Raw genomic sequence first — 8,005 nt, forward strand, 5'->3', positions numbered from 1 at the left:
TGAATCAAAACCGATATACGCAAAACAGTTCACAATACATACATACACCGCGGCTGATAATGCGCGTAACATGTTTGCGCACCCAAGAGATATTTCCCTGTACTGTAGTTACCGACGCACCGAAAGGCTTCCCTCAGGACCTTATATAAAGGGACATTGCGTAAATTTCACCAAGTGTGATATAAAACATCTCGAAATCGTTCCGCAGCACACGAAAGCAATACTTTCAAGAAGCGCCGCGCCGGACCGCACAAGCCAGAGAGGAGGCTCGCCGCGCGCCCTTTGCTCCTCGCCCACTGAAAGAGTCTATTGAGTTTGATTAAGACTACTGCTACCCCCTCGCTGAGGATGTAGAGTTCGTCAATGTTGCCCGCTATGTCTTTATGGATTAGGAATCTCACCCCTTATTGCTTCTTATCTGGGAGACCTCTATAGGAGAGGACATGGCCGTTATTCAGCAATGTGTAAGCCTCACGAGTTCTAATCTCAGTAAGGCCGATAATAACCCAAACAATGTCTGATAGTTCTTCGAAGAGTCCTGCTAAGCTTGCTCCACTCGAGAGGGATCGGGTGTTAAACGTTGCAAGTGTCACTTTCCATTCGCGGCCTTTCCAGAACCAGATATTCTTAGCACCCTCTGCTGCGTTGCAAGTCTGACCGCCGCCTTGGTCAGGTGCTCCGCAGCCACTGGGGACCGAGGGCCATTTCATTGACGAGATCATGTGGAGGTAGTGGCCGAATACTGCACCAGGGAGGCCACTTGCTGTTCTGGTGGGGGAGTGTGTTTGTTCAAGCTTAGTGGATAGGATAGGAATAAACTTTATTTGTCCAACGGTTATTGATGTTGGTGCCCGGGGCTAGGCTGCCAGGAGTCCATCGCCCGAGGAAGAGCTATCGAGATCCTCGGCAACGGCCCTGGCCCGCTGGACGGCCCACGCCTGGTCTTCGGTTGCCTCGCGCAGGAAGGCGGCTTGCCATGCCTCACTGAGGCGCCCCGCTTCAGAGGGTCCTGATGTCTTCTTCCTTCCTCCTTGTCCTTCTTCCTCATGGCGTTGGCATTCCCAAAGCACATGGGCCATAGCGGCCCGTTCCTGTTCGCACCAGGGGCAGCCGGGCGACGGGTGCAGCGCGGGCCTCAGGTGGTGCAGTTGGTAGGGGTTGGTGAAAGTGCCCGTCTGCAACCGACTCAGGTCGACCGCCTGGGACCTGCCTAGGCGCCCGTGGGGTTGTGGATATTTTCTTCGTTCTTTCTTATAGAGGCCAAACACCTCTCTGTACGTTGCCGGAAACTCCTTGACATCGCAGTCGGCGTCCGCCTGATCCCCAGCTCCGTCCGCCGCGATTTGTGTTGTGTTGGCAACTACAACGGCCGCGCCAGATGGGGTGGCCGCCGCTGTCGCCGTCACTCCTCTGCTGGGGTCCCGCACAATAACGGCAGCGGCTGCCCTCTGGGGGACCGCGACGAGGTGGGCGCGCTCGTTGTGGTTGGGTAGAGTGTCGGTGCGTCTTCGGCCGTTAGCATTGTTGTTGTCATTATTGTTGCGGCTGTTGTTGTTATTGCCAAGCTCCCCGACGTGCGCGGGGAACCACTTGAGGGACTTGTTTGTAATCGTGCCGGATCCAAAGTCCCCGGCCCGGGCCTTGAGCATGCGCACCACATCCGCGGACACCCAACCTTTGGTGTAGTTCCGAATCGCTGATTTGGAGTCGCTGATAATCAGGTTATCCTCCGCACCTCCGTGGAGGATAACCATCTCTCCCGCTGCTTCGGCCGACGGCAGCCTCGCTGATGCCGTGACTCGGATCCTTCCCTTTGTATCTACGACTGCCACGGAGAAGGCGGGCGCCGCCGCCGTCGACTGGTCGTGTTGATGTTGCCGCTGTTGCTGCTGCCGTTTTTGTCCTAATAGTAGTAGTGATGGTGGTGCTGGTAACTGCGGTTCGTCTCGCACATTCCCTTGTAGCGGCGGTGGTGGTCGACGTCCCTCGTTGCCATCAGAGTCACCGACTGGCCGCGGGTACCTGGCTGCATCGACGAAGAGGACGCCTTCCCGTCTTCGATGCTTCTCGAGGATTGCTACCGCCCTGCTTATGGGTGCATATTCTTCGGCATGTTTTCCGTCTGTACGGCGTCCCTGACTTCCGGTAGCAGTGATTCCTTCAGTCCACGCGCCTCATGATATCGAATCCCGAGCAAGTCTAGGGTTCGTCTTCCCGTTACGGTGCTCGACAGCCTCTCCAGCTGCGCGATTCTCTGCGCCTCGGCGATCTCCTCGAGCGTGTTGTGTACGCCCAACTCGAGGAGCCTGTGGGTTGGCGTGTACTGGGGTGCTCCCAGGGCGGTCTTGAAGGCCCTGCAGATGGCCACGTTAAGCTTGTCGGTTTCGCTCCTGTTCCAGTCGGCGTACGCGGCGACGTACGCTATGTGGCTCAGCGCGTACTCCTGTATCAGCCACGTAACGTTGTGTTCCTTCATTCCTTGCCTCTTGTTCACGACCCGCCGCACGAGGTGTGTGGCGGCGGCCACCTACTTCTGAAGTCGGGCGACCAGCTAGCTTGGCACCGTTCTCTTCCAGCCACATGCCGAGCACGCGTAACTTGGACACCGTCGTTATTCGGGTCTCCTCCCTCGCCGTGACACGGACTCCCAAACGACGGGTGTCTAGCACGCCCTGCGGAAGAGGTCCTTTCTTGCGCGGCCTGTGGAGCAGGATCTCCGACTTGTCGGGTGAGCAGACCAGTCCCGTGTCTTCGATGTGCCGCTCCACCTCCCGGATGGCCCGCTGCACTCGGTCTTGCATTTCGCCGACGCTCGTGTTCTCCGTGGTCCACGCCGTCACGCCATCTGCGTCTATCGTATGATTGATGCCCTCTATCGCATCAAGGCGCTCCGGCAGGCCAATCATGACGAGGTTGAAAAGCATGGGAGAGAGTACGGAGCCCGGCGGCACTCCCGCACCACCCATTCGGACCGTTCGTGGCGGGGCCCCGTCGATCTTGACTGTCGCCTCGCGCCCATTCAGGAAGCTGCTGACATATTGGTGGAACCTCACCCCGAGATTGAGTAGGCTGAACTTTATCAGTATGTCCATGTGCTTCACGGTGTCGAAGGCGCTCTTGAGGTCTAGCCCGAGTAGCGCGCGCACGTGCGTGCTCAGAGCGTTCACGATCTGTTCGTTGATCTGCAGCATGGCATCCTGCGTGAAAAGTCCCTTCCGGAAATCGATGATGTGGGTGCCGAAGGCGTCCTGCTTCTCGAGCAGCGTTGTCACCCTGTTAAGGCAGGCATGCTCCATCACTTTCCCGACGCAGGACGGGAGGGAGATCGTCCTCGTGTTTCAGACCTCCAGCGGTTCGCCCGGCTTTGGTGTCAGTATAACGTCCGCGGTCTTCCACTTTTGCGGAATTCGGACCTCCTTCTAGCACGCATTGATGTACTCCCAAAGCTTCTCGATGGCGTCGTCGTTCAGGTTCCTTAGGATTTTGTTGGTGATCCTGTCAGGACCGGGCGCCGAGTTGGTCTTCAGTAGCTGGAGGACCGTTCTAATTTCCTGCACGGAAACATCCGCGTCCAGCTCCTCGTTGGGGGCCCCGCGGTAGTCTGGGTGACTCTGCCCTTCCGGATGGGCGAGGTGCGTCTGCACGATCTCTTCCGCGAAAGCCTGAGGGTCGTCCTTGTATTTGTGTCACAGCTTGGCCATCTCTGTACGGGTCGCCGTTCTGGTGCTTGCCGGGTCGAGCAGGTGCCTGAGAATCTTCCAGGTGCGTCCAGCGCTCATGTTCCCGGTCATCGTGTCGCACAGCTCCTGCCATTCATGCTCGCACAGGCGGGCGCAATGCGTCTCGATCTCCCGGTTGATTTCGGCTATCTTCTTGCGTATCTTCCTGTTGAGGTTTTTCCTGCTCGCTCTCCGTTGCATGGATTTCTTTGCCGCAACGAGATGTGCCAGCCGGCTGTCCACTCTATGGTTGGGGAGCGCCGTCGTCCACGGCTCCGCGGGATCTGTCTGCCACTGCTTTCGTTAGTTCTTGTCGCCAGTCCGTCCATTAAATCTCATCGGTGGCTTTCTCTACGTCCATGAGCAGTACCCTGCACCATTGGCTTATGTCTTCGATCGGGCCCTCCTTCTTGTCTTGTTCTCTATTTTTTCGGAATCTGTCCCTGTCTATGATTCTGGCCTTTCGGCAGACGTCCTGTTCGCTTTCATCCTGTTGCACGGTCACGCACAGGATCCTGTGGTCACTCCACAGGTCCTCGAAGGAGTTCGACCAAGTGACCACGTCCGCGCCTGACCAGACGGAGAGGTCGGGGGATGTGTCGCGGCACACTCCCTGTGCTATCCTGGTGTGCGAAGCCGGTTCATTGAGTACAGTCAGGCCGAGCTCGTCCATGAGTCCGGCTAGCCTCTTTCTTTCGGTGAGTCGGCTCCGTATCCCCATTGCGCGTGCTCGCGCATTGAAGTCTCCACATATCAGCAACGGACTGGAGGCGGCCTTGGCCATCGCTTCGCGAAAGAGGGCGTCGAAAATGTGAGTGCGGTATCTTTGCGAGGGGAAGCTATATACGTTGAGCACGAAAAGGCCGGTTTTTCTGCTTCCAATTCCTAACATGACTTCGATCAGTACGTGGTCTATGTCCGGTTTTTCATGGTGCACGAGTTCGTGTTCGATGAAGACCGTCCGGGGCTTAACCAGGGTGCACACCCTGACGTCCCTCCCCATGCATTCCTTGGGGGGACCGCACATCACATACCCCTGGAGCTCGGCCCAGTCGAAATGTTCTTGCACGGCAATCACGACAGGAAGTTTTTATTGGCAAGCGTTTTCATGCATTGCACCATCGTTGGTTTCTTGTTTTTGAAGCCCCTGCAATTCCACTGCCAAGCTATGCGTCTGTTGTCGGACTTCCGGGAAACAGCCATGATTGTTATGCAGACGTGTTGGGGGGACACAAGTGACCGTGCGTCCCTCCTACCCCGGTGCGGGTGGTGTTGGCATTGTTGTCGCTGGCGAGGATGGCTGGTGCGTTTACCGCTTGTGACGATGGTACCCTGGCCTTTCCAGGCAGGTGGTGGTCATGTTGCTGTTGCTTCAGCTGCATCGTCCCGCGTTGCAGATCTTCGATTCGCTTATTCATGGCCGTGAGATGGGTGTTAACCGCTGCGTACTGCGCGTTCCGTCCGGAGTCGGATTCGTTCAGCCTTGTCAGGAACTTAGAGACCTTCCTAATTTGGTTGTACCTTGACCAGTGTAGCCCCACTCGTACTCGGCATTTTTCGCCGGTGTCAAGCGCCACTCCAAGCCTTCAGATACGCACTGGAGGATGTCATACGCAGATACACCATCGCTTAAAAAAAGAAACACAGAAAAAATAGGGGGCGCATTAACACTTCTGACTACCGCAACCGAGTATAAGATGTAGCTCAGTAAGGTAATGCCGCAGGTGGCTAGGCTACCTTGCCGCCGACAACAACGGCCCAAAGGGACCTTCATGACTAAGAGATCCACTAATTTGTCCGCCCTTTGCGGGTTTTTGCTGATCGCTATAGGTTGCGCGACATAGTGTGAATTCTCGGTTGCCCTAGCCTCTTAATTGTTTCCCGCATCTTACGAATGCACGCGGAGTTGACCATGCCTAGGTACACGATACATTTTTGCTAAATTTGAATAGCGCTTAACACTTGTATACAAAAAAAAACAGGTAAGTTTTTCAGCGCTTACCAAGAGGCTCCGAGTGTCGTATGATCCGTTCGTCGCGTGTGCTTGTCTCTTGTCGTCCGAACACCCGCGTTCCCTGGTGGCTATTCAGAATGTTTAGTCGCACTATCGTGCTGAGAGTCGCCCAAAGGAGGCGACCTTGACGGCTCTCGGTGGCGTCTTCACCCTTTCTGCAGCCTTGGACAGTGATTATACCAGAGCTAATGAGAAGGACGGAAGGGGGGGAGGAGATAGCTGACCTCGTAGTTTTTCTGGGAACACAGTGATCCTGAACAGGGAGAGGGGAGTTGTATGCCTCATTTAACCTACACTGGAGCCATATTCGATCAGTCAAGGCCGACCAATCTGAGCTCGATCAAACTGCACGCATGGCACTCAACTAGAGAAACCGGGTAGTTTATGACCTGCACGTTGGTGGCCATAAATATTAGAGGAAACAAAATCGCAAGTGTTCCAAGAAAAAAAATGTAAGAGGGTCCCCGTGCGGGCGGTCGTGGCGAAGATATGTAATTCCTTCTTATAGTAATAATCTAGAAGAAAAGAGATAAAGAAAGGAAGGAAATCGGAGATTAGAGCTCCTGACCCCTAGATGTTGGCCGGAAAGATGACTCACTCGGTTGGTCCGGCATGCCCCAGGTTACTTTGAAGCGGCATAGCTCCTCTCCAGAGCCTCGTACTTAATTGGAAAGGGGTGACGTTGTCGGCGATGGTTGATTCCCAGTGGTTGCAAGGCATACTTTCTTGGAAAAATGGCCGACCGTCGATAAGAGGAAACTCGAGTGGCTCTCGAGACTACAGGAAAAGCTTAAGCAGGTGCGACGCGAGCGCCGCACGCTTAGCGCCTTAGCGTGGGAAACTCGCCCGAATAACTATTCCAAGGAATGTCGCTCGCACAAAATTATAAAATTATAATTCCTACTTAATTCGCGAACAGTGTGCTGGATTCTATGACTATGAATCAGAGTCATTTCATTTCCATCAATATCTCACAACACATTCTGGCCAGTTCTCTGTCCCTTCAGAAAGTGCGAGGCAATAATTGAGGTCAAAGACACCAATGTAGAAGACTATTGCAGTTGCTGCGGTGACAAATGTGCTTTAAACCGATTCAATTCTCTAAATTCGCGAGGTTGAAATAAGGGGCGCTATAACGTAAAACTATTCCAAACTTTTCTATTCCAATTCTGCTATCAGCCCTCCGCGATTGGTCAAAAACTTTTTTCGACCACCCCCCATTTCACCTGTCTGTCACGAGACGTTACAAAAACCGCAATACCTCCTCATCTGATATGATGTGTGCACACTGATTATGCATCATTTGACAGAAAAAAAAAAAACAGTTATTTCTGATTCGACCCCTTTTCGCAATTACCCCTGGGCTATTGGTAAAAAGTTTTCGGGCTGCACCCACTTCACCTGCCTGTCACGCGACGTCACAAAACCGCACGAACTCACCGCGTCAAAGTGACGTGTATGCGATAAAGATACATTAATATGCCGAACAAAACTGAATTTTTTTCGGAATAGCCGTAGGCTGCCCCGTTCCGAAAGGAATAAAAGATAGCTGCCACCGATTGCTGAGACGCTGGCTACTCGCACCTGCCGGAAAGCATGGGTGTATTTGCGTATAATAAAACTTCTTGCGTGACCGTGTAACGTATTTAAGCACTTTCGACACGTTTACTACCTCATTCTGCCAACTCTTCTTTGCTGAGGGTCAATTTTAGCGTCATTTCTAAGCTTCCGTTGCATGCCGCCGCGATTTTCGACCAGCCACCACAAGCTAAGTAAGGGAAAGCCGACCAATCGCAGACGTCGGCACCACCCTCTTCATCCGGTTATCGGTTTTCAGTGCACTGGCTCTGCCCTAGTGAATCCCTCTCCACTTGAGCGTTCTCCTCGCCTCTTTTCAGCCAATTAGATACAACAAGCCGCGCAGTGTAGGCAATGTTATTCGTTTTTCAAGCAAACAAAAGGGACCTCCTATGAACGAGGAGAGCGTTTGATTGGTCTGTTCAGACAACCCTATGGGTGACCGCCCGGTGCTTGCGTTGGTGGTTACGCAAATTTGACGTCAGGAAATTGGAATAGAAACATATTGGAATAGTTTTACGTTATAGCGCCCAAGGTGTGAAGTTTTCCTGCCTAAAAAGTAGCCTTCTCCTTTCTTATCGCGAATAATATTTGTCAGTTCAGATTCATAATATCAAAGGAAATTCAACAGAATGCGTGTGCCATAGATATAGCTGATACCAAAGAGTTCTATGTTGAACTCCACCCATTCAAT

This window comes from Dermacentor albipictus, unplaced genomic scaffold, assembly GCF_038994185.2.
Source record: "Dermacentor albipictus isolate Rhodes 1998 colony unplaced genomic scaffold, USDA_Dalb.pri_finalv2 scaffold_39, whole genome shotgun sequence".
Taxonomy (NCBI): Eukaryota; Metazoa; Arthropoda; class Arachnida; order Ixodida; family Ixodidae; genus Dermacentor; species Dermacentor albipictus.